Here is a 26791-nt window from a genome sequence, read left to right as displayed (position 1 = left end):
CCCACCTCAGCTTCCCAAAGTGCTGGGATTACAGGTGCGAGCCACCGCACCCGGCCGGAAGTACATTTTTAAAATTTTGCCTTACATAGATACCCAATTTGAAAAAGGAGTAGTATTTTAATAGTCTTTTTGGAGAGTTGTTAATATTCTTCTTCCATGTTACAACAAAACCTGACAAGTGGTAGTTTCTTAAAGCATTAGTGCCAATGTGAAATCTGAAACCCTATCAATGACCATTTTGCACTCTGTTACATTAAAAGTTACTGATCTTTCACTTTGAATGAATCTTTTACCCAAGGACGATTTTGCCGTAACATCATACATTGATCATTTGTGAAAATACTGGTTCCTTGAGTTATGCAGATCTTCCAAATGTAGACCCATTTCATTATACAATATCAAATATCACACTTGTTAGTATCATTACTCTACTCATAAAGCTTTTAAATACTGAAAAGCTATCAAGCTCATGGTGGCGAATACATGTTTTCCAAAACTCTGATTTTCACTTGCAAAATCAAATGTTATCACTGGCAACAAACACTCTCTACTACTTCCCTGAAGTAAAAGGCTTTATTTTCAAGAAAGTATATGCCAAATGCCCAATTTCTGAATAACCACAGCTTATCATCATCCTCCCTTCAAATAAAAATGGAGTTTCATTTAACAAAGCAGTCAGTTCACCTTAATGTCCATCATACAAGAGCTTTTCCTCAAGACAACCACAACACTTCCACGTGCAGAACTCCTTTGTGCATATTTCCCTTTTCTTCACACATTTTTAAATATGTTCAAAGGTTGAGATTTAATAAAAGTAACAATGTTCACTACTTCATCATGGACATTAAGTGGAACTGGCATTATTTCTCACTCACAGTACATGACTGTAATGAATACTATGACTACTAGAGTTCAGTTTAGTCCACTGTTGTGATCAATTCTAAGGCATCGGCAGCTTCACCCATTGTTGCTTTTGCACTATGCACTATCAGGTCAAATGTCTGCACCCTATATAAAGGTAAGTAATGTTTTCATGTGTTGACCTCACAGACTCACTGAAAGAGTCTCAGGAATGTCCAATGGTCCACTGACTACACTTGGAGAACCAATGTTATAGGATCAATGAAGATCCATCAATTACCTATGTGTATAGAACCTGCATAGAGTACAAGTTATTACTACTACTACAGGGAACTAAGGGGGACAGAACATTTTCTTAAAAACACACAAAAAACTAACACAATACAGAGCCATTTACAATCATTTGCCCAATGAAACAACACAGAAAATAAATGGCATAAGCATTCTGAGAAAGGAAAATGATTTATACGGGCTGGACCAGCTAGGGAAGGATTCAAGGAGGAAAGGGATTTGAGTTAGGCCCTGAAAAACCAGGCAAGTTGAAGAGGTGACAACATTCCAAGCAGAGGGCACAGCACAAGCATGTCCAGGTGACAGAGGGTAAATCTGAAGAGTTGCAGAAGAGAAATGGCCCACCTGTCAAGCACCTTACCCCAGTCCAAGGAAGATAAAATGCCTTGACTAACACTGCCAATATACTAAGGACTAGGGAAGAAAAAAACTGGAAAGGGGGGTTAAGGTCAAGGTAGAAGGAGTTGGGCTGCCAAGCTTAGTAGTCTGAACTTGATCCTGAAAGCATCACAAACTCCCTGAAAGGTGTTTTGGAAAGGCCAGTCTAAACAGTGTACAGGAAAAATAAGAGAAATCTGAAGCAGAAGATCTATTTTGAAGCCACTCTCATGACCCAGGTGAAGACGTCAACAAGAAGGGCACGAGTAGGGAGACAGCCCCAAGATAACCACAACTGTAAGACATGGTACACAAAAGCAAGTATGACCACACTTGCTTCTAACTGGACAGCTGGTGATGAGCTACCAGCCCAGGCAAGTCATGGTCATGATGTTTATTTTAATAATCACACCTGAGGCCCATGAAAAAGAAAGGAAGGAGACATTACTCAGGAGATACTAGGCCATAAATCATACCTAGAAAGGAAAATTCCAGAAAAAGTGAATACCAACCTTCTTTCAAATTATAAAATTATATCATACTCCTCTAAAGGAAAATGGAGGAAACTAATTCTTTCATTTGAGCTCAACAAAATTACTATAACAGTAACAACCTCCCTTATAATTTAAGGTTCATTAAAAAACTACTAGCTGCATCAGGCAGGGCACGGTGGCTCACGCCTGTAATTCCAGCACTTTGGGAGGCCAAGGCGAGCGGATCACGAGGTCAGGAGATCGAGACCATCCTGGCTAACACGGTGAAACCCCGTCTCTACTAAAAATACAAAAAAATTAGCCAGGTGTGGTGGCAGGCACCTATAGGTGAGGCAGCAGAATGGCGTGAATCTAGGAGGCGGAGCTTGCAGTGAGCCAAGATCGCACCACTGCACTCCAGCCTGGGCAACACAGCGAGACTCCGTCTCATAATAAATAAATAAATAAATAACTACTAGCTGCATCAAAGAATATAATCAACAGAGTGAAAAGAATGGGAGAACCCACAGAATGGGAGAAAATGTTAGCAACTCTTATTTGATAAGGGATAAATATTTCAATACATAAACAATTCCTACAACCAATTTAAAAAATGGGCACTGGGCCGGGCATGGTAGCTCATACCTGTAATCCCAGCACTTTGGGAGGCCGAGGCAGGCAGATCACCTGAGGTCAAGAGTTTGAGACCAGCCTGGACAACGTGGTGAAACCCCGTCTCCGCTAAAAATAAAAAAATTAGCTGGGCATGGTGGCACACATCTGTCATCCCAGCTACTCAGGAGGCTGAGGCAGGAGAATCGCTCAAACCTGGGAGGCGGAGGTTGCAGTGAGCAGAGATCACACCACTGCACTCCAGCCTAGGCAACGAGTGAAACTCCATTTCAAAAAAATGAATTAAATTAAATTAAATAAAAATAAAAAACGGGCAAAGGATTTGAACAAATATTTCTCCAAAGAAGACATACGAATAGCCAATAACCACATGAAAGGATGCTCACATCACTAGTTACTAGAAAAATGCAAATCAAAACCACAATGAGATATCACTTCACACGCTGTAAGATGACTACTACCACAAAAACAGAAAACAACAAGTGTTGGTGAGGGTACAGAGAAACTGAACACTTGTGCACTGCTGTTAGAAATGTAAAATGGTACAGCCACTACGGAAAACAGTATGGCAACTTCTCAAAAAATTAAAAATAGAATTACCATATGATCCAGCAATTCCACCTCTGGGTACATACACCAAAAAACTGAAAGCAGGGACCTGAAAAGATATCTGCACACCCATGGTCAAAGCAACATTATTCACAATAACCCATACGCAGAAACAACTCTAGTGTCCATTGGTGGATGAATGGATAAACAAACTGTCGTATATACATACAACGGAATATTATTCTGCCTTAAAAAGGAAATACGTTCTGACACATGATACAGCATGGATGAACTCTAATGACATTGTGGTAAGTGAAGTAAGCCAGTCACAAGAACACAGACTGTGTGGTATCATTTACATAAAGTATCCAGAATAGTCAAATTCACAGAAATCGAAAGTAGAACAGTATTTGCTAGGGACACGAAGGAGAGAGAAATAGAGAGTTACTGCTTTGTGGGTAACAAAATTTCAGTTCTGCAACGTGAAAAGAGTTATGGAAATGGACACTGGTGATGACTGCACAACAATGTGAATGTATTTAATGCCACTGCCTCTACACTTAAAAATGATTAAGATGGTAAATGGTTAAGATGGAAAATTTTATGGTATATGTATTTTACCACAATTAACATTTTTTAATATTCTTAAAATATCAATTACTGGCATGAAGTAAGCAGTTGGTACTTTCTAGATGAATAAAAGGACTCTAAAACAGCCTGTGGGCAAAATCAAGAACCACTTTAAATGAGATAATCTAAGCCAAACTCAAACATTACCACTTCCAGGAAGCCGACTCCTCTCCCATGCCAGAATGAATCATGCCCCTCAGTGCACTCTCATTCACCCAGCAGCCTGTGCTAGAAATTTCCAGTTACTCTGGACAACTACCACCTCCTAATTCCTACCATCTACTTACCAAGTTTCATCCATTCAACTTTCAAAATGTCCATTAGATCTGCTGGTTCCCCTCCAACCTCACTGCTTTCAAGCCCTCACAATCTGTCCTAAATTATGGCAATGGCCTCCTCTAACTTGTCTGAGAAGCAATGCTCCCTTCTCCCTCTGCCAAGCCACTATCCTCTACTGCTCTCAGAATGAGGTGTCCAAAACAAAACCAGACTATCCTCCCTTTTGCTTCAAGAGGACAAACTAAAAGATGCTTCCACTCACCCCATTTTGACTTTCTAACCTAATTCAGTGACCACACCCTATCCACATGAAATAATTCTACACCTCACTGCTCACTGAGCTCAAACACACCAAGCTCTTTGACGTCTGTTTCTTTGCACACAGTGTATCACAGCAGAACCATCATTCCATTCTTTCTCTCCTGAACCCAGGCCTGGCAAATTCCTACTCATGCTTTAAGACCCAGCACAGGCCGGGCGCAATGGCTCATGCCTGTAATCCCAGCACGTTGGGAGGCCAAGGCAGGCAGATCACCTGAGGTCAGGAGTTGGAGACCAGACTGGCCAACATGATGAAACCCTGTCTTTACTAAAAATACAAAAAAAAAAAAATTAGCCGGACATGGTGGCGCATGCCGGTAGTCTCAGCCACTTGGGAGGCTGAAACAGGAGAATCTCTTGAACCCAGGAGGCGGAGGTTGCAGTAAACCCAGATCGCGCCATTTGCATTCCAGCCTGGGCAACAGAGCAAGACTCCATCTGAAAAAAAAAAAAGACTCGGCACAACTGTCCCATCCCTCATCCCTCATCTGTGTTCCTTAGAAGCCTGTATACCACAAAGTTGGTACCATAACACTGTTACACAACAAATTTCCATCTCTCTCACTATACCCCAATTATCTTTGCATTCCTAGTGGCTGGTGCACATTCCTTCTGCTTAAACATTTCTTCAGTGAGCTTATACTACTTGTAACTAGCATAAAATGTATTATTTCTGTTTTGTGAGCAGGACCAAAAATCCAGAGATCTTATCCTCCAGAGACACACTCTTTGTGAGCGAGGACTGTGCTTCACTCTCCCTTGGTTCTTTCAGGGCCTAGCCCATAATATGCTGTTTCAAACGTCTGCTGAAAAGAATTTCAAAATAAAACTGCCCCTAGAAATCATCAAATTAGCTTTTATTATGCATTTTTCTCTCAAAGAGTCTATGTTCTCCTTAAACAAAATGTTATGAAATCTGATTACATTTACAAAAATTAGGAAAGAAACAACATTGCAAACACCTTATTAGCCAATTCATGTCTCCTAAAACAGTAACACAGATAACATAACTAATTTATTTCTAAATTCCTATTTCTAAATAGGAATTCAGACTGGAAAGGTCAGTAACTGCTGCATATAGTACCTCTTCTTCTACCTATCAATGTCCTATACCATAATTGATCTACACTTAAAGAAAAAAAACTCTCCTCAATTATATGTACAACCACAGACAAAAAATAAATGCTTGCTGGACACATATGTGTCCAGCGATGAGCAACATGGTATATATAATACGTACTGTTTTTCCCATCTTACACAGAAAAAAAAAGCTATTTCTAGCCCAAGGTCACAAAAATTAGTTGGGAGAGAATAAGACTTCTTGAAACCACATCACAAAACCATACAATGCCATGGGAATTTAAATCATGGTCCCTTCACTCAGGATGGTAAAGCACACTTACAGGCACAATGAGAATTACTGCACTACCATGGGTGTGCAGTCTTAATCGAAGATCCACAAAAATAGTTTATTTATCTACTCTATTTTTTGTATCTTAAGAGTATTTTGATCTGGCTCAGTGGCTCACACCTGTAATCCCAGCACTTTGGGAGGTCAAGGCAGGAGGATCACTTGAGGCCAGGAGTTTGAAACCAGCCCGGGCAACATAGTGAGACCCTGTCTCTACAAAATAAAAATTACAAAATTAGTTGGGCGTGGTGGCACATGCCTGTAGATCTAGCTACTCAAGAAGCTGAAGCAGGAGGTCTGCTTCAGCCCAGGAGTTTGAGGCTGTGGTGAGCTGTGATCACCACTGTACTCTTTAACAGCCTTGGCAATGGGGCAAGACTGTCTCAAAAACAGGAGGGGGGGTGAGGGCGGGTATTCTACCAGTAGTATCACATGTAGCAGACAGTACTTTCTTCAAGAAATATATACAACGACTTTTGATTTGTCCTAAAGGCTACTCCATTAGAAAAGTCTGGAACTGTTTGCAAATTGCAACAAAAAGAACATTGGCTTTGGAATGAAATTGACTTTGATCGAAGTTCTGGATCCTGTCCTTACTAGCTCAACAAGTATCCTAGCTTCTTTGTATCTCATATTTCTGTAACTAAAATACAGAGATAAAATCTCCTTTACAGGTTAGTAAATAAGGCAAATAAACAGCATTTAGCACATAGAAGGACTCAATAAATAAATGAATAAATAAATAAAGTTTCCTTCATTCTATGCCAACTCTACCAGAATTTTTTGTCCAAATTTTGTATCCACATTGATTAGAATTCAAATAACTCACCCGGTCCATAGTAAAATCAGTATGTGAATCACGGATTTTTGTCAAACTCGTTTTGTGGATACAAACTTCACAACCAAAGTTAACAAAGTGAGCTAGAAGCCAAACTAAACTAGAATCTGAGTCTTTTAAACTACCCAGTTCAAAGCTCTTTAGTAAAAGGGGAAAGACTTAAATGATATGAAGAGAAACCAGAGTATCAGTTCAGAACTCTGATTCAAAGGCACAAATCTTTCAGGAAAACATCAGTAGAAACAGCAAGACACCAAGACAAAACTAAGCCTGAATCGATTAAAACACATGACTCATCTATTCATAAGCTCTAGACTTAGAAGTCACATTAAGAAACTTCACAATGGATCTTTAAAACACAAAACAGACTTTAAACAATGATAAGGAAAGCTCATCAGAATGCGCTAGGATTCAGCATTCCAGACACCGTTTATGAAAAAAAACACAACCACTGCCACATAAGGCCCTACTGAGTACTAAGAATGAACACACACAATGATAATAGCTAGAAGGAGGTAAGTGTAAGCAAGGAAGGCAACATAACTTCAAAGATAGTAACAATTTGTCAAACAAAGGCAAATTAATCATTGGCTTTTCAACACAGCCACAATCTAACAGCCATTCATTCAGTAAAGATTACTGAGCCCCTACCATATGCTGGGAGCTAGGTACTAAAGATACAAAGGTGTGACACTAGCCCAGCAAAGGGAATGAGATATACATGTACAGTTTTTCAACCGGGACAGGAAACAGTGTACCAGAAAAGCTTGAGAGCTCAGAAAGGCAGCTTATAACCAACTGTGAGAATGAAGCAGGGTTTATGTAGGAAATATCCTTCAAGACTTAGCTTAAAAAGATAAGGCAGAATTGGACATGAACAGATGAGAAGGAACATTCTGTGTTTCCCCAGGGTCTAGCCTCCACACTGGCACAGAAAGTAATCAATATATGTTTCTCAAATACATGAATGGGAAAAGGCACATGATGATAAATACTTCACTATGGTGAGAGAACAGTTTTTAAAGCATGTTGTTGCAGCACCAAACTGTGGCAGGCCTTACTCAGATTTTATTCTGTGGGCAATGAGGAACTACTATTTTTAAATGGGGCAGTGATATGACCAAAGCTAAGCTAAAAGAAGAATAAAGTGAACATAAAACAAGTGGCAACTAAAAGAGAAAACCTGCCCTTAACTATGCTATTGACCTTATCTGCATCTGAGGTAATTATGCTTCAATCTTGGTCAGTTCCTCTCCTTGAAAATCTTTTACACTAATGATTTCTGATGATATGTATAGTAAAGTCAGGATAAGCTAGATTATACTATGGTAACAACAACCAGAAAGTATCAGAGGTTAACACAATGAAATTTACTCCTCACTCACTCAAAGATCCCTATGGCTCCAGGCCAACTCTCTGGGGCAGCTATCCTTCAAGCCTCGGGGCAGTATTCCAACCTGATTTCATCATGTGGTGCTGTCATACCTATTTGTGCTTCCAGGTCCCAAAAGCAAGGAAAGAGAGAGAGGATTTCACATCAGTTTTTTTTTTTTTTTTTTTGAGAGGAGTTTTGCTCTTGTTGCCCAGGCTGGCATGCAATGGTGCGGTCTTGGCTCACTGAGAATTGCTTGAACCACCTCCCGGGTTCAAGCGATTCTCCAATCTCAGCCTTCCGAGTAGCTGGGATTACAGACATGCGCTACCATGCCTGGCTAATTTTTGTATTTTTAGTAAAGACAAGGTTTCACCATGTTGGCCAGGCTGGTCTCGAACTCCTGACCTCAGGTGATCCACCCACCTCAGCTTCCCAAAGTGCTGGGATTACAGATGTGAGCCACTGCGCCTGACCTCACATCAGCTTTTATATGCTTCTAGCCAAAAGTGACATGTTTCCATGGGACACAGCAAGTCACAAGACCATGCCACCTTGAAATAGGCTGGGGAATGTGATATTCTACATGCAAAAAGAAGGAGAACTAGAAATTGTAGTGAGTAGCACTAATGCCCACCACATTTTGATATTTTTACAGTGTCCAGCAATAAATTATGTTGTGAAGAAAAAAATGCCCAATTTCTTTGCATTAGGTACCACCACAGTAAATCTGTTCTTAGGGCATCAAGGTTAGCACCACGCTGATCATAAAACAATCTAATCTCTATATGTTCACTGACTCTAAAAAATTTAGCATCACTTATTTTAGAATTTTTCATATCTATTATTCTTTAAGGAATAATTTCCAACCATTAAAGAAAACGTAACTTATTTCATTCTGCTCTAATCTCATAAATTTCTCATTTTTTCCTTATTTATGAGGACATAACAGAAAAGGAATAGTATATACAGTATGATCAAATCATTTCTGCCCTATATTAAGAGTCCCTGGCATAACAAGCTGTTAAGAACAATGAAAAGTCACCACTTATATTACCAGATTTCATTAATGAAAAACATTGAGTAATAGTAGTGCTATTAAAAACATCTCACAGCTACAAAACTCCTGTAACTTTAAGAAAGGCAGGTAAACATAATAAAGAATGCATACATTTTAAAAACACAATCCTAACTTCAAACCCCAGCTCTTGCACTTCTTGGCTGTGGGAGTTTAGCCAAGCTACACAATCTCAGTAAGCCTCAACTACCTCAACCACATTTATGGTTCCCAATAAATGACAACTATTATATTAGTGAATTTGTCCCTGCAGATTTCAACATGCATCAAGGCTGACGGGAGAGAATAAATACAATTTTTCTTCTGAAATAGTATTTAAGTCCCGAGACAGCTCACAGATGAACCAATACCTTTATTTGAGCTTGGGAAAGAAAACTCTCCATTTACAGGCACATATTCCAGTGAGCTAACTAATAAAGTAATCATCTTTAGACTGCCACAAGCACTTTTGACAAAGCAGCCAAAACAGTTCTTTACCACAGAGGGGGTAAAAGAGGAGTATTTCAAAGAATCTATGCACTTAGGACATAAACATAATATTTACAAAAAGTGCTATGAAAAACAATGTTATCAATTGCTCCTGGGCCTTCAAATGAAAGCTTTTAAGACACCATTTTTATATACATTGTGAAATAAATTATTAAGGAAATACAAGATTTATGGAGGTACTCAATTACCTTAAAAAGTATTTTCTTTCACAAAAATCAAAATATTTGGGAATGCATCATTTAAAAAATAATCCTCCGGAGGGAAAACAATTACCAAATTCAATGGGGTGAACAAAAGACTACTGGCATAAAAACAAAAATAATTATGTATAAATCATAGCATTCCTGTGCTAGTACTTAAGAGAAACAGTTATCTTAAAAAAAAAAAAGGACTCAAAAAAAACTGCACAGATCAGTAATTTGTGCAGCCTTAATTTTCCATGTCTAATTTGACAGAAACCTCAAATTTCATATAAAAGTGCTTAATATAAGGTTTATAGTCCTATTTCTGCAATTACTCTGCTGAAAGGAAAACAGGCTACTCAGCACTCATTTGCTTTGAGTTAAAGTTGTCTGTTTCATATCCTGGAAACCAATCATGCCTTGTTTTACAGAGGCATTTCATGGTTTACAGTATTATACACTGGAGTAAAAATACCATTTAAAAATCACTAAAAAGAATAGTTGGTAGTGACTTTCAGGACAACCAGGATGAACATATTACAGTAAAGCATGGGTGAATTTTAAGGTACATGAATTATATCAAAACAAAACTTTTTAAAAAAAAATAATGCATGCAGAGAATAGCAAAATCTCGCTAGAATCTGGGTAATGAGTATATAAGAGTCAATTCTACTGTTCTATTTTGAACATGTTTTACAATCATAATTTTGTGTTTTAATTAAGCCAGCCATCACTCACCCACATTCTTAGGTCAACCATCCATATGCCAATGATGAAGTTGCTGAAGAGGTTAAAATGTGAAGTGACAGAACCCTACGTGGACCAAGCACAAAAACCAGACAAGAGCTGTATAAATTTTACCACCAAACTCGGTCATCACCAAACTTCCATTTAATATGATGTCTTCTCTTTCCCCAAAAGGAATGCTTTAAACTGACCAAAATCAAACTAAAACTGATGCTAGAAAAGAAAAAATAAAAATCTGTTCATTTATTCGCAACAGGATGGATTTTATTAAGTTTAATATATACATGTATATGTTATGTGTGTGTATACATATATACACGCATATATATATATATATGCATATATAGTCAAAACTTCATCTTTCCATCAACCCAAATATTTCTCTTTTTTTTTTGAGATGGAGTCTCACTCTGTCACCCTGGCTGGAGTGCAGTGGCGCAACCTCGGCTCACCACAAGCTCCGCCTCCTGGGTTCACGCCATTCTCCTGTCTCAGCCTCCCCAGGAGCTGGGACTACAGGCACCCGCCACCACGCCCGGCTAATTTTTTTGTATTTTTAGTAGAGACGGGGTTTCACCGTGTTAGCCAGGATGGTCTCGATCTCCTGACCTCGTGATCCACCCGCCTTGGCCTCCCAAAGTGCTGGGATTACAGGCGTGAGCCACCACGCCCGGCCTATCCCAAATATTTCTTGAGAAGCAACTATTATGTGCCATTGTTGCTTGGGACACAGCAATAAACAAAGCAGATAAAATTTGCCCTCAGGAAGTTCATAATCTGGGAGGAAAGATAGACATGTGATATTATTACCTTACCCCATCTATTCAGGGGGCAATCTGACAATGCATCCTACTAAATTAACCGGGGAAAGGAAATGAACACTGGGCAAAGACAATATGGAAAAATCAAAGAGGTAACCAAAAAAAAATACAACTCAAATCCCTAATCTAAATAGGAAAAACAATCATTTATTGGATTGTTTGGAAACCAGCTAGGTTTCCAAAAGAAAACTTCTATCTTGTCTTATACATATAATCTGTCCTATTAAAAAAGTCTCCCTTTTCAAAAAGATAAATAAACATTACCTTCAGACAACCTTTCAAATAAAAGAGTAACTTTAACCATTTAACCATTGAACAATCTCAATTATTCATAATTCATATATAGTATTACTCAAGGTCCAGCTGTACAATATTTCTTCCAAGTTACCATAAATCTCAGCAGAAGAGAAAAATAAGTTTAAACCTGGGTGTATTTCATGTTACAAAGAGGTTCAACAGCCACAGTCAACTCATCCCACCTTTAAATTTTCAGATTTCAAGAAGAGAAGGAAAGGGATGGGGGAAACAAAGACTTGAAAAACAACACTATTGGATAGAGGCAAAAGTTCAGGGCCATTCTTATACAGCCCCATTAAAAGAACAGATTATCATTTATGACAAAAATGTAATTAAATATACATGCCAAGCTATGAGAATTCTTCCCCTTTCTGCCATCACATACTAAGGTTTCTCTGGCAAGGTTATCTACACAAAGATTCCTCTGAACAATGAACAGTCCCTCTGAGCAATAGGCTATAAGCAATAATAAAAAGGAACTTGCATGTCCTGCCTTAAGAAATTACCCAGACACAGAATTATTTATCAAATAATTCTATTTACTGTACTGTATTAGAAAAAGAAAAAATGTTTATGGTAATAAGGTTGGCAACAATAGTAAGAAAATTAGTTACTCCAAGCAAAGTAGAAACGAGTCGTTCCAACTCTGAAGAATCCTCACTAATGTGAAAATATCCTCTGTCCCATTTCATGTCCAAGAGCCTAAGTTTTATATCTTTCTCTGGCCATCCTTCTAGGACTTAGTGAAAGGTGAGTCAGCAAATACCATTTCACAGAACAAAAGAACTCAAGGACAAAAGAGCAGTAACCTGCTCGAGGTCACACAGTCAATTATGTGACAGAACCCAGCTAAACTGGAACTACTGTCTCCTTCCAACTACAAACCTTGCCAAGTTAAAGCCATTTTACCAGGGGGTGGGAGGAGAGGAGATGGAGTCAGGTGACAAGCAGTAGCGAGGAAACTAGCAAAGTATCTAGTTACAGAGCTATTATTTCCTAAATCACGAGTTAAAAATAAAAGATTTCTTCCCCAGAAATTAACATGCATGCTCCATTCACTTGCCAGAGTCTCTGCGCCAACAACATCCTGGCCTTCAAAATGCTCAAATGGATGAATCAAGGACAATTCACATTTAAGGCACTACGAAGAGAAAGCTGCATTACATAACCTAGGTCGTTCCCCAACCATTCCACCTGTGTCTTTTGTTGGGTCCACATAATCCACTCCCCTGCATTACACAGAAGATATGCACCCAAAATCCATGTTTGATATGAGCCAAACTGGGCTGAAAGCTAGGGGCCTAATAAAAGATGCACACCTGTATTTTTCTTACTGAGGGCTTGCTTACTCCTCCTGCTAACACTTCAGTACTACTACAATGAACCTAAAAAACTGGTTTTTCAACTTCCTATATAGGTTACACATGAACTAATTAAATGTTTGTAAAACACTTTGAAGACGTGAACAAATGTGTAAATGTTAACTATTAATGTCCATCCACAAAGCTTCTGTATATGAAAGAAAATACAATTCTATTGGCAAGTTTCTGCTACTTTCAAGGCACAAACATGGAAGCCTAGCATGTTTTTAAGAATTCTAGAAAAACTTTAAGAGAAGACCACAATGATTTTCTATTGACACCAAGATCAAGATGGAATTTTAAGCTGGCTACTTTGGATATAATTATATCAAAGAGAAAAAAAAATGTGACATAGCAGATATAATAAAACTAGAGTTATGTTTATAGTCACAATGTCCCAGATGAAAGTTGTAGTTGACTTGAGAAGCAAACTTAAATCTCTAAACCCTAGTTTTTTCATCAAAAAAGGGAGCAAGAATAATATATATCTTACAGGATTATTGTAAGGAATTAAGAGAATGTAAATGAACATATGTAGGTAAACACACAAAAGTTTATTCTTCCCTTTAGCAACTTTACTGTTTTGAAAACACCTTTTAGAAAATGACCTCAAAAAACCTCTCTAGACTGGACATACACACTACTCTATGCTCTAAGGATATGCACAGCACCATTCTGGCAGGAATGCCCAAGCAAAAGCTTTGGCTATTACTGCCCACTGACCCATGCATGTCTTTAATCCTTGAAGGGAGGAAGCACCTCAGCCAGCCCCCAAGGCTTCATGTGATAAAATGAACACTTAGAACTCTAGTTCCCAACTCTTACCGTATTTTTTTCCCCAAATAACTCCCAAACTGCAAAGTCTCATCTACAGTTCCTTTGTATTCTGAGCCCAGCCGCTCTGTGTACAAAGCATCCAAGAAGATGCACACTCTGTGTACAAAGCATCCAAAAACCATTTTCTTCCAGCTTGTTAAAGGTAAAAGAAATTATTTCCATGCAATGTCACAACGGAACTCCCTTCTCCCACTCCAGAAACACACCCACGTAGACAAGGCAGAACTCAAATGCCAAGACAAGGATAACAGATTAATTCACAAATACCACCCAAAACATTGAGTATGTTTTTAGAAGTGAGTCATGAATTACTGAAAATGTCAAATTTGTCAAAAGCCCCTGTCATATCCACCACCTTTACCTTTAGCACAGCTATTACCCGGGAAAAAGAATACTTCTAAAAGTCTAAGTAAATGTTTATGGTATAATTCAGATTTTAAAACAAAATAACTTCAAGCTCAGTTCAATTTTTCTGAAGAGATCTGCCCACCACAATGCAACATAAAGTACTCTTTCAACAAAATGGTGCCACAACTAGCCTGGTGGCAAAAGCATGTGCTAACAATTTTTCCAGGAACGGTTATGGACTCATATCAAAACCACCCAGAGCCAGGTGCAGTGGCGTGTGCCTGTAGTCACAGCAACTAGGAAGGTTGGGGTGGGAGGATCACTTAAACCCAAGAGTTCAAGTCCAGCCTAGGCAACACAGCAAAACCTCATTTCTGGGGGGGGGGGACCTCTTAATTGATTCCCATCTATGATTAAGAATATTCTGTAATCCCAGAACTTTGGGAGGCCAAGGCGGGTGGATCACGAGGTTAGATGATCACGACCATCCTGGCCAACATGGTGAAACCCGGTCTCTACCAAAAATACAAAAATTAGCCAGGCATGGTGGCACACGCCTGTAGTCCCAGTTACTCAGGAGGCTGAGGCAGGAGAATCGCTTGAACCTGGGAGGCAGAGCTTGCAGTGAGCCAAGATAGCGCCACTGCACTCCAGCCTGGGTGACAGAGCGAGACTCCATCTTAAAAAAAAAAAAGGACTCAAAAAAAACTGCACAGATCAGTAATTTGTGCAGCCTTAATTTTCCATGTCTAATTTGACAGAAACCTCAAATTTCATATAAAAGTGCTTAATATAAGGTTTATAGTCCTATTTCTGCAATTACTCTGCTGAAAGGAAAACAGGCTACTCAGCACTCATTTGCTTTGAGTTAAAGTTGTCTGTTTCATATCCTGGAAACCAATCATGCCTTGTTTTACAGAGGCATTTCATGGTTTACAGTATTATACACTGGAGTAAAAATACCATTTAAAAATCACTAAAAAGAATAGTTGGTAGTGACTTTCAGGACAACCAGGATGAACATATTACAGTAAAGCATGGGTGAATTTTAAGGTACATGAATTATATCAAAACAAAACTTTTTAAAAAAAAATAATGCATGCAGAGAATAGCAAAATCTCGCTAGAATCTGGGTAATGAGTATATAAGAGTCAATTCTACTGTTCTATTTTGAACATGTTTTACAATCATAATTTTGTGTTTTAATTAAGCCAGCCATCACTCACCCACATTCTTAGGTCAACCATCCATATGCCAATGATGAAGTTGCTGAAGAGGTTAAAATGTGAAGTGACAGAACCCTACGTGGACCAAGCACAAAAACCAGACAAGAGCTGTATAAATTTTACCACCAAACTCGGTCATCACCAAACTTCCATTTAATATGATGTCTTCTCTTTCCCCAAAAGGAATGCTTTAAACTGACCAAAATCAAACTAAAACTGATGCTAGAAAAGAAAAAATAAAAATCTGTTCATTTATTCGCAACAGGATGGATTTTATTAAGTTTAATATATACATGTATATGTTATGTGTGTGTGTATACATATATACACGCATATATATATATATATATGCATATATAGTCAAAACTTCATCTTTCCATCAACCCAAATATTTCTCTTTTTTTTTTGAGATGGAGTCTCACTCTGTCACCCTGGCTGGAGTGCAGTGGCGCAACCTCGGCTCACCACAAGCTCCGCCTCCTGGGTTCACGCCATTCTCCTGTCTCAGCCTCCCCAGGAGCTGGGACTACAGGCACCCGCCACCACGCCCGGCTAATTTTTTTGGGTTTCACCATGTTAGCCAGGATGGTCTCGATCTCCTGACCTCGTGATCCGCCCGGCTCGGCCTCCCAAAGTGCTGGGATTACAGGCTTGAGCCACCACGCCCGGCCAGTAACTCCTTTTATTAAGGATAAGAATAGGGCCGGGCGCAGTGGCTCACATCTGTAATCCCAGCACTTTGGGAGGCCGAGGTCAGTGGAACACAAGGTCAGGAGTTCAAGAACAGCCTGGCCAAAATGGTGAAACCTCATCTCTACTAAAAATACAAAAATTAGCAAAGCATGGTAATCTCAGCTACCCAGGAGCTGAGGCAGGAGAATTGCTTGAACCTGGGAGGCAGAGGTTGCAGTGAGCCGAGATCGCACCACTGCACTCTAGTCAGGGTGACAGAGAGAGACTCTGTCTCAAAAAAAAAAAAACAAGGGGCCAGGAGCAGTGGCTCACACCTATGATCCCAGCACTTTGGGAGGCCAAGGTGAGTGGATCGCTTGAGTCTAGAAGTTCAAGAACAGCTTGGACAACATAGCAAAACACCATCTCTTCAAAAAGTACAAAAATTAGCTGGGTGTGGTGGCACACACCAGTGGTCCCAGCTGCTCAGGAGGCTAAGGTGGGAGAATCCTTGAGCTCAGAAAGCAGAGGTTGCAGTGAGCCGAGGTCACGCCACTGCACTCCAGCCTAGACCCTGTCTTAAAAAAAAAAGAAAGAAAGAATAAAGACAAATATACACACTGCAGAAAATCAGAAGAGCAAAAGTTACCCTCATTAACTTTGCAGTAGCCTCCTTCTAGACTATCTTCATATATGTGTATGTGAAGTACATTCAAATAATACACTTGCATCACATTAAAACGTCATTATCTTTCCACTATAACCAATATCCTTAAAGACTACAAATGGAAAATATAGTTCAGTAATATTTTTATCATGCTGAGAGAAGAAAAGTTTTCAGCATGTTTGGAATCCTAACTAATTTTGATATAATATGCAAGACAATTGTTTTAGGTCACTACCATCTTCCTTCATTCATATCTAGCCTTCCTTTAATTATTATACATAGTGGTGGTTGTTTTATGACTGTCATGATTACTATGCCATGAGCCCCTATTATGGAGCTTTATATATCCCTAATTCCCACTAAAACCTCCCACTCTCCCTTCTCTATCTACAATTCTCTAATTCATACATCCAGTTCAGACCATCACCGAACTCCAGAACTGTATATCCATATGTTTACTGATACCTTCACTTAAAAATTTCACGGACGTCAAACTTAGCATGTCAACAGGGAAATCACAATTTCAACCTCTCAGCAAACTGATTCCACATCTTCCCCATTTACCCAGTTGTTCAGATAAAACACCTAGGAATTGTCCTTAATTTCTTTCTTTCCTTTATAACCTTTTTCCAATCTGTAAGTAATCCTATCAGTTCTATTTTTAGTGTATATGGATTCAAACCACTTATCACCACTTTCGCTGCTACCACCCTAATCCAAGCCATCATCTTCCCTAGGCTAAACTACTACAAATCTCTGAACTAGTCTCTGCGTTTCCACTACTGCTCCCTATTCCAAGAGTAAAGTTTTTAAAGCCTAAATCAACTCTTGTCATGCCTTGCTTAAATCCTTCAGCTGTTTCCCACCATACTAAAGAGCCTATTTGATCTGGTCTCTGGCTACACATACAAACCTTATCTCCTCACGCTCTTTCTCACCCATTCCAGCCACACCAGGCTCCCTGTTCATTCTCCCACCTCAAGCCTTCTGCACTTGATGTTCCTTCCATATTGAACATACTTCCTCTGACTCTTCATGTGGCTTGCTTTCTTGTTCAAATCTCACCTCCTCAGTAAGGCCTTGTCTGACCTCCCCAATCTCTGCTAGTACTCTTCATATCCTTCCTAGAATCATCACCACCAGACATGACTGCAATTGTTTGTTCACTCGTTTATTTTCTACTTCCCTCAATAGGATATAGATTAACAGCAGCAACTACAGATGTCACTGAATTCCCATTACCTAGAATGGTGCCTGACAAACAAAAGGTACTTGATAAAATTTACAAACAACCCTACAAGGTATGTCATATAACTATTTGCCAAAAGAGAAAAGAGAAGATCAGATCTCAGAGACAAATAACTTACCTAAAGCTGCATGGTAAATAAACAGCAAATGCGCCTGAAAGAGCCAGCACTCTACCCACTGACTCACTACAACTTGTGACATAAAGCATATATGCTAGGAAACAAAAACGCAAAAGCAAGCATTCCTACATGAAAACACCAGATCCCAAGTGTTACAGCTCTTCTAGAATTTGTCTAGCAGGTTTTCTGGTTTTCACTGGAAGACTCCCCCAAGGGGGGTGGGAGGCAGAAAATAAAAGATTATAGTGATCCTTCTCTTTCTGTTTATCACCATAGGAATTCATTTCTTTGATTAATCTTAGGTATGTACCATGTGCCTCTTCAACTAAAAGATATCTACATTTTTTTTGTTATTTCCCACAAAATAATGGCTGAGCTACTATCAGAAGACAGTCAACAAATACTTCTTTTTTATACTCCCAAAGATTTTGAGAATCCTGTAATGAAACTTTCTGAACCACCAACAAAGCATACTCACCCAAAGGACTTCAGTTGCTAACCACGACACAGTAACTGGATCCAGATTTATCCTGCCATTCTCCCCAACTACTAGAAAAGTGGACAAAATGTATGAGGCAGCATCCTTTAGAGCCTGGACAACAGGCAACACAGAACTGCAATCCCAAAGAGAAGGGAACAAATAAGATAAGGCCTAAAATTGCCCCAGCTTTCTGGCTGGAGGTACCTTTTAGACCATGGTGCAATGAGGAGGATCAAGCACAACATGGCAGCTTTGTCAAGTTTAGAAGACAAACATAGCTTGGGAAGGCTAAGGAGTCTGAAAATTGCAGAGTACAAGAGAAAAGGAGGGAGTTGCATGAAAAAGGAGCTCCAGAAATCAGCATAGAGGCCGATGAGTCTCACACTTAGTAGTAAGCCAAGCATGCACGTTGTAAAAATACATGAGGGCAAACAAAGAATCACCCAGGAACTGTAAGCTAAATGATCCCCAAAGTTCACACAGGGCTGGGAGACATTTGTGTTCTCAACTGCCAGAATAGAATCCTCACAGGAAGCCCAATTCTTCAATGAAAACTACAGGGGCTTCATGTCTTAGTAATGGGGTGTAGCAAGCAACTTAAACCCATAAGTTTGGCAACTTAACTTGCCAAAACAAAGTATGATACTCTTTAAAGCAATGGTTCTTGTGTTTGAAATAACTTTACCCCTGAGGAGACATTTGACATTTAACAGATAAGGACTCAACAACTATCATGAATATTATACATATGATCAAGAATCTATTTTTAAAATGAATGTAACTGGAAACAAATGGAAGAAATAAAAAAAGATTCAGTAGCAAATGGAACCCAAAGACATGTAAAAAATAATACATCATGACTAAATGAGTATTATCACAAGAATGCAAAGCTATTTCAACATATTACACCAGACTAAATAAGAAAAAACATATGATTATATAAATACAGAAAAACCTTTGACAACATTCAATAGCTATTCATGACAAAAACTCTCAGCAAACTAAACATAGAAGGCAACTTCCTCAACTTGATAAAAGACATCTACAAAAACAAACACCTATGGCTACCATGATTTTAATGGTCAAACACTCAGTGTTTTCCCCTCTAACATCAGGAAAAAGGAAAGGATGCCCACTTGTAAAATTCCTATTACACATTATACTGAGGGTCCTAGACAGTTCAGCAAAGTAACAAAAAGAAATCACACCCGGCGCAGTAGCTCACGCTTGTAATCCTAGCACTTTGGGAGGCCAAGGCAGGCAGATCACTTGAGGTCAGGAGTTTGAGACCAGCCTGGTCAACATGGTGAAATCTGGGCTCTACTTAAAAAAAAAAAAAAATACAAAAATTAGCCGGGTGTGACAGCATGCACCCGTAATCCCAGCTACTTAGGAGGCTGATGCATGAGAATCACTTGAACCTGGGGGGCTACAGGTTGCAGTGAGCCGAGATCACACCACTGCACGCTAGCCTGGGCGACAGAGCAAGACTCTATCTCAAAAAAAAAAGAAAAAAGGAAAATAAAGTACACAAAGTGAAAACGAAATCAAACTGCCCTTATTTGCCAATTACATTACTGCCTATGCAGAAAATTCCAAAAATCTACAAAAAAAGCATCTATTACTAAAAATGAGTTTAGCAAGGGTGTAGGATCCAAGGTCAGCATATAATATAAAATGATCTTTCTATATACCAGCAATGAACAACTGGAAATTGAGAAGTATCATTCACAACAGCACCACAACACATGAAACACATGTATGAGATTACAAAACACATGCAAGATCCAATTGCTAAAAACTACAAAACACTAATCAAAAATCTAAGGTCTAAATAAACAGATATACCATGTTCATGGCTCATTATTAAAATGTCAATTGCCCCTAACTGATTTCCAGCTTCAACACAATGCCAATCAAAAACCCCAGTAGGCTGGGCATGGTGGCTCATGCCTGTAATCCCTACACTTTGGGAGGCCACGGTGGGAAGATCACTTCATCCTGGGAATTTGAGACCAGCCTGGGCAACATAGAGAGACTCTGTCTCTACAAAAATAAAAAAATTAGCCAGGCATGGTAGTGCATGACGGTGATCCCAGCTACTTGGGAGGCTGACGTAGGAGAATCGCTTGGGCCCAGAAGATCAAGGCTGTGGTGAGCGGTGATCGTACCACTGCATTCCACACTTGGCAACTGAGTGAGACCCTATCTTTTTTTTTTTTTGAGAAGAACTCTCGCTCTGTCACCCAGGCTGGAGTGAAGTGGCGCAATCTCAGCTTACTATAACCTCCATCTCCCGGGTTTAAGCAATTCTCCTGTCTCAGCCTCCCAAGTAGCTGGGATTACAGGACCCACCACCACACCCAGCTATTTTTTGTATTTTTAGTAGAGACAGGGTTTTGCCATGTCGGCCAGGCTGGTCTCGAACTCCTGATCTCAGGTGATCCTCCCACCTCAGCCTCCCAAGATGCTAGGATTACAGGCATGAGTCACCACACCTGGCCGAGACCTCATCTTAAAAAAAAAAGAAGAAGAAAAATCCAGCAGGACTTGTAGATAATAGCAAGATCAATCTAAAATATGCACAAAAAAGCAATGCAACTAAAATACTCAAAAAACAATTCTGAAAAATAATAAAATAACTCACACTACCTGATTTTAAAACTTACTCTAAGGTGACAGTAATCAACAGTGAGGTGATAGAGAAATGAAAGACACAGATCAATGGAATAGGAGAGAGAATCCAGAAACAGATTCACACATTTATGACCAACTTGCAAAAAAAAAAAAAAAAAAGGGGGCACAAAGGTAATCAACAGAGAAAGGACAGTCTTTTCAAAAACTTGCTGGAAAAATTGCAAATCCATCCACAAAAAAATAAGCTCAAAGCATACCTTGTACCATTTAGGAAAACTAACTCAAAGCAGATAATAAACTTAAATATAAAATGTTAAAGGATAAAACTTATAGGAGAGCCAGGCACAATCACTCACGCCTGTAATCACAGCACTTTGGGAGGCTGAGGTGGGCAGATCACTTGAGGTCAGGAGTTCGAGACTACCCTGGCCAACATGGTGAAACCCCATCTCTACTAAAAATATAAAAATTAGTCAGGTGTGGTGGTGGGTGCCTGTAATCCCAGCTACGTGGGAGGCTGAGGCAGGAGAATTCCCTGAACCCAGGAGGTGGAGGTTCCAGTGAGCAACATCTCGCTCACTCCAGCCCGGATGACAGAGCGAGACTCCATCTCTAAAAAAAAATAATAACTTCCAGGAGAAAATACAGGGGAAAGTCTTTGAGCTCTTAAGTTAGGCAAAGATTTCTAAACTATTATATCAAAAGCATGATCCACTCGGGGGGAAAAAAAACCCAAAACTAAGCACTGGATATCATAAAAATTAAGAACTTCGGCTCTTCAAAAGACATTATTAAGACAAGCAGGCTGGGCACAGTGGCTTGCGCCTGTAATCCCAGCACTTTGGGAGGCCGAGGCAGGTGATCACTTGAGGTTAGGAGTTCGAGATCAGCCTGGCCAACGTGGAGAAGCCCCATCTCTACTAAAATACAAAAATTAGCCGGGATTGGTGGTGTATGCCTGTAATCCCAGCTACTCAGGAGGTTAAGGCAGGAGAATCACTTGAAACCAGGAGGCAGAGGTTGCAGTGAGCCAAGATCACACCACTGTACTCCAGCCTGGGTGACAGAGTGGAACTCCATCTCGAAACAAACAAAAAAAGACATTTATTAAGACAAGTAAAAACAGACTAGGAGAAAATATTTGCAAATCATATATTTGATTCCAGAGTATATCCAAAAACTTTTTTTTAAGCAAAAGATTTTGAATTGACATCAAAGAATGACAAATAATAGATGAAAAGATACTTAATATCATTAGTCTTTGGGCAAATGAATAAAAAGGCTACATTCCGTGTGATTCCATTTTGACAACATTCTTGAAAAGGCAAAAAACCATGGAGACAAGAAACAGATCAGCAATTTCCAGAGTCTGGAGGTAGAGAACGGGTTGAGTACAAAAGGGCTAAGAAGAATTCTGGAAATGAAGAAACTGTCCTATTTGAAGCAGCGGATATATGAATGTATACACCTGTTAAAACTCAGAGAATGTTACACTAAAATGGCTGAATTTTAGTGAATGTGAACTATACATATGAATAACTAAAGAATGAAAAAAAGAGACTAAAGAGACATAATGATGTGCTGAGTGAACTTGAATTTTACCCTGTCCAAACTTTTTCTTAATCAACTGTAAAAGATACTTGGGGGACAAATACAGAAAGTTGAATAGGTATTGAATAACATTATAGAATTAATGTTAATCTTTCTTGTGAATAACTGCAGTTGGTTATGTAGAAAAAGGGTCAGCAAATTTCTGTAAAAGGCCAGATAGTAAATATTTTCTGCTTTGTGGATCACATGATCTCTGCTGTAACTACTCAACTCTGCCACTATAGCACCAAAAGTACCCAGAGAAGACCTTACAGAGTGATGTAAATGGTAAAAAACCTCACACCTTTTCCTTCTCTGCCATCCTAGCATCCATATCATACAAACACACTGATATCCACCTTCCCCAGGCACTGAACACAGCATTGCCCCACACAAATGTTCATACAATCACAGTATTTCAGTACAAGGTCCAGCAAGGTCTGACAAAAACGCACCATCCATTCATCTTCTATTTATAACGTCACAATCAACTTGCAGGTGGACAAGAAAACTATGAGGACAAATGCATGAAACAAACTTTCTTCCACTGACCAGTGAGGACAGATGTATGAAACAAGCTTTTTCTTTCTTTCTTTATTTATTTATCTTTTTTTTGAGACGGAGTCTCGCTCTGTCACCCAGGCTGGAGTGCAGTGGCATGATCTCGGCTCACTGCAACCTCCACCTCCTGGGTTCAAGCCATTCTCCTGCCTCAGCCTCCCAAGTAGCTGGGATTAAAGGCATCCGCCACCCTGCTGGGGTAGTTTCTTTATTTTTAGTAGAGATGCGGTTTCACTATGTTGGCCAGGCTGGTCTTGATCTCCTGACCCCAACTGATCTGCCCGCCTCGGCCTCCCAAAGTGCTGGGATTACAGGCATGAGCCACCGCGCCAGGCTATGAAAGAAACTTTCTTTCACCCACGGCTTTCTCCTCTCTCCCCATTTACAGCAGTAAGACAGCCTAACTTGGGAAAGACAGAGAGAGAGGAAAGCTACTTCCAAATGGACACCTGTCCCCATCAGTTATAACCAAGTCTATTCAAGTGCTAAATGTTAACTTTAAAAGAAGGGAACATCAAAAGTCCAAGTTTCTTCGCCTAGCTTTGTCAGGAATGTTTTTACCCTCAATCTGTAAGTGTGATCAAATATAATTTTTAAAGGTTTACCCTCAATCTGTAAGTTTGACCAAATATAATTTTTAAAGGTTTACTACAATCTCTTCATCAGAAAACTAATGGAAAAATGGAATAAAATCTACAGAAATGTCCTTAACAGGTAAATATTTCTAGAATATATCTATTCCATCTGGTACTGTAAGTATTCTAAACTATGCTAATACAACTGATTTAAATCACAGCTTTCTTCTGTAAATGGTGGTACCTTTAAAGTGTTATCTTGAAGGGGAAGTGAGTGATTTGCTCATGTCTCTGTACTGAACTAACACTGTTAACACCCAGTCCAGTTCCACCTTAAACAAGTCTGAGAAATACAGATATAATCCACACTTGTTATTTGTCAAGACTAGAGTAAAATAAAGAAAATTGGAACACATATCCTCTTATGACTGATGTACTGAAAACAATCCATCTCTCACTGTTTCCTAAATAGCACAGTCACAAAGAGCTCCACCCTACCAAGCACTCTGCAAGTCCCACTCTCAAAGGAAGACTCACAGGTGACTGAGAAGATAAACTCGCTATTGTTTCCATTATCCTTCAGTTCATCTGGCACCTTTGAAGAAATAGATTTAGATAAGACTCACAAGTCTCAAGGCCCCTTCTTTATGAAAGAATTAGCTAAGCCTCTATACTCAGAAGCATCAGACTTTTAAGAATGCTTAAGTAAAAATGTATCAAAATTATTATCATTACAGCTACCATGAAATAGCTACTTACTCCATGTTAGATACTGCAGTTAAGTACCTCACAAAGTTTCACTGATTTCTAAGAACACTGCAAAGCATGTTACTAACCCTTAGGGAGTAGGAAACTGAAGCTCTGAGAGGCTATGCAACTAGTCAATGGAAATGTGGGGATCTGAACTCTACCTAGCTCCAAAGGGTGTACTTTTTTTTTTAATTTCTAATGTTTTTCCAATTTCACAATGGAGGTAGAGTTGTCACTACAATTTTAATAATTTCACCAGCTGGGTGGGGTGGCTCACATCTGTAATTCCAACACTGTGGGAGGCTGAGGTGGGAGGATGGCTTGGGTCCCCGGGAGACAACTGGGAAACAGTGAGATTCCGACTCTAAAAAAATAATAATTTCACCAAAACGGCGGGGGGGTGGGCAGATTTCTAAATCGGAATCTCGTTGAAATCCTTAGAGCACTAGTTAAGCCCCACTTCTTTTCAAAAAATAACTGACAGATTTAAAAAAAGGTTAGAAATCCTTTTAAAGTAAATTTCATCACAGATCTGCAAGCGAACTGTCATTTTAGACAAGTCCCTAGAGTTAGTGGCTTTCTCCTGTGTACGCTGGCTACCACTAGGCAGTAAAAATAATTTACCCAATTCAAACACATACTGTGCCTGCACTATGTTAAGACTACTGCACTATGTTAAGAGGGTACAAAGCTAAGTAAGGTCTATCACAGCACTCAAGGAGTTAAGGACTAGAGGAGGAGTCCATTTATACTACAGTATGTGTGCAGTTACCATTTAGTCAAGGCAAAGTGTGAGAAATCCTAAAACAATAGTACCTACAGGGTAACATGCCATCACCGCCCAGAGAAGGAAAGCAACTGGTGCACTCGTCACCTTATGTTGTCAGCAGTACTTGCTTACATTGTGTCCCTCCCTGACAATCCCCTCCAACCTCTGTCAACCAACCTCCTTCCCCACAATCACACACACACAACCACACAACCAGGAAGGGAAGCCATCGAGTGAGTATTCTGAATCCTAAAAGTGGCTCTGTAGTTTAAAAGTGCAACGCCTGTGCCTGAAGTAAATTTGTCTTTAGCTTCATCAGGTGAAGAAAATTGGTTTTGTAACACAAGGCCCATCAAACCAGAAAAGCCCAGGAACGCTTCTCCAAATGACCCACTTAGCATGAGAAATCACTCAGAGCAAACTGACACACACAGTATTTCTCAAATTTTTCATTTAGCAGAAGGTAAAGGAATACAACTGAAGTTAACAGTAAATGACACTCTGGCCATTTTGCTCCACTATGAATGACAGACATTTAAGCTAGTTCCATCTGGGGAACTGAAACAGAATCATGTTCATATCATAGGTCACATAAACCAAATACAGTGGAATACGTGCACCCGAACTTGGCAAAACTTGTACTTAATGCAGCCTGCAAATCCCCAAGAGTCCACGAAGGAACACAAAAACAGTAACAATGATTTATCTCAACTGATCTTAGCTTCTTCACAAACTTGCCAATAATGAATCTTTCAAGAACTGCACCGTTTGTCCTCATCTGGACAATCCAATGGTTTAGAAAAACTGAAGAAACTGCTTCTTCGAAAAATAAAACAATTGTTGCGGGGGAGTACTAACAACAGCAACAAAAGGCACACTGGTTTTTACTGAACTGAAGCAATAAACTCTCCAAACAACTTCATTAAGCAGTGTCATAGCAAAGAATGAACACCAAAATACCGCTCAATCCAACTTTCATTGTGAATTCCGGGATGTAGAAAATTAAATGTGACGGTATCACTCTGCTATAAAAACTATTTCCAAAACAAAACAAACCTATCTACCCCCTTTCTTGATTTTTTTTTTTTTTTTAGATAAAGTTTTAGGGTTTTTCCTTTTTTCAACTTCACATACTTACTGGCTTTGCAAAAAAAAAAAAAAATGGCAGTGAGCCATATTTACCAAAAAAAAAGTTTTGTTTGGTCTCAAAGTATAGCTGCAAGCTGAGCCGGCTGCACGGGTCCCAGAGTGCGTGGGGACCTCATGGGTCTCCTGGGCCGCTCGCCTCCGACAGGCGCGG

The 26791-nt window shown here is 39.4% G+C and overlaps 1 protein-coding gene across 3 annotated transcripts in view; it reads right to left on the bottom strand.

Annotated features, from left to right (window-relative positions):
• AKAP13 (A kinase (PRKA) anchor protein 13) overlaps nt 1–26791 on the bottom strand; it is a 360775-nt gene that overhangs the window by 333195 nt on the left and 789 nt on the right. The window lies entirely within an intron of this gene.

This window comes from Colobus angolensis, unplaced genomic scaffold (genome assembly GCF_000951035.1).
Source record: "Colobus angolensis palliatus isolate OR3802 unplaced genomic scaffold, Cang.pa_1.0 Scaffold522, whole genome shotgun sequence".
In the NCBI taxonomy this organism is placed as follows: Eukaryota; Metazoa; Chordata; class Mammalia; order Primates; family Cercopithecidae; genus Colobus; species Colobus angolensis.
The sequence above is the reverse complement of the archived record's forward strand: the minus strand, read 5'-3'. Positions and strand labels throughout refer to the sequence as shown.